Below are 1,805 nucleotides of genomic sequence, written 5' to 3' on the forward strand. Positions count from 1 at the left end.
CTCAGCCTCCCCAGTGCTGCAATTACAGGTGTGCGCCACCACGCTCAGTTTAAATTTTAAAGTAGGATTTTCTCAAATTGCCCAAGCTGTCCTCAAACTTGCAATCCTCCTGCCTCAGCTTCCTGAGTAGCTGGATTATAGCTGTGTGCTACTGTACCTGGCTCACAAAAACCCTTAACTCCTTTCCTACATGCTGTGCCTCCAAATATTTGAAGCCAGCTCTCCTGTGAGCCCCAACTCTCCCCTCGGGAGTAACTCACATTTCCAGTTCTTTCCTTTGGGCCTGCTGAGACCTGCTTTCCAGATCTTTCCCCATTCAGCTCTTCCTTTTTGTTGTGTTTTATTTTTTGGGTTTTTTGAGGCAGGGTCTCACTACGTAGCCCAGGCTGGCCTTGAACTCACAGCGATCCTCCTGCCTCAGCTGCCGAAGTGCTGGGATGAGAGGCCTGCACCACCACGCCCGGCTCAGCTCTTCCTTGGTTAATATTTTCCCATAAAAAAGCTGTCCAGGACTGAATAGAAAATACCCAAGGTGACCAGCTCTGTTGAAAGTAGACTCAGCGTGCCGTGTCCCTTGACCGAGGCGCTGAATTTCTATTGATACAGTCAAGATAGGCTGCGCAGGGCAGGGCCGGAGGCAGCGGGGTGGGGAGGAGAGGAAGGTCTCTCTTTCTCTGGAACTCATGTCCATCTACTTGACCTCTAGCCCTGCATCCGCCGCCGGTATCCTAATCCACACAAATCCCAGAGCTCAGGGAGAAGGTGGCGACCAAACATTTGCTCTGCAGTGTGTGCAATTCCTGAGAAGCAGGGAGAGCGGGCGAGGAGGGGCCCTGCTACATCGGGGGCAGGAAGTGCAGGTGACCTGCCTGGGGCGGCGGCATCGCTTCCAGGCCTTACCACAGCCGGCCAGGCCACCCAGCCCTCCCGCCAGCTTTTCCCGGCCTCCCTTCTCGGTGGCGGTGGTTACCATTTCTGTTATCATTGCTGCTGTTATCGACGTTTATATGGCGCGTTGCTATTAGGCCTTATTTCTCACCCCAGCTCTGGGAGGTGAGTGTGATCATTCTTTCTAGACACAGGCGAGCCCAGGGCCCAGAGAAAATGAGTAATGTACCCAGGATCACATATCTGCAAAACAACGTATCATTGCCTTTCCCGCCGCCAGTGCACGAGTATTTCTATAAATCCACATTTGTGGAATATGCGATGTATTTAGCAGGATGGCCTCTCTCTGCCCTCAACTCCATCCCTAGCAATCAGACCACAGGTTTTGTTCAGGGTCTTAGGCCACTGCCTTTTGGAAAAGAGAAATCAAGCAGACCTTTTGCTGTTATTATTGTTTATTTTATTTTTCCAGACAGGATCTCACTGTATAGCCCAGGTTAGCCTCAGACTCATGGTGATCCTCCTGCCTCAGCCTCCTGAGTGCTGGGATCACAGAGTGTGTACCACCACACATGGCTTCTCAGGTAGACTTCTTGAATAGCCAGTACCACCTGCTTCAACAGGGGGTATCTGTCTGTGCAATACTTAGTCATCTAGAGTTCAAGTCACATGTTGACTGATCAATAGATTTTCGTGGAAATCTCTGTTTCAGGGATCTTGTACCTCAGTAGTCTCCCCTAAGTTGGGAAAGATTTAGCCTATTTTATTTTATTTTATTTTAGTACCAGGAATCAAACTCAGGACCTTGCACTTGTCAGGCAGGTGCTTGTGCCGTTGAGCTATAGTCCTGGCCCTTTTTTTTTTTATTTTAAAGAGAGAAAAAAAAAATTCCAAACAAGATAATAGGAGAGTAACAA

This window comes from Chinchilla lanigera, unplaced genomic scaffold (genome assembly GCF_000276665.1).
Source record: "Chinchilla lanigera isolate Chin_1 unplaced genomic scaffold, ChiLan1.0 scaffold00050, whole genome shotgun sequence".
NCBI classification, from domain to species: domain Eukaryota; kingdom Metazoa; phylum Chordata; class Mammalia; order Rodentia; family Chinchillidae; genus Chinchilla; species Chinchilla lanigera.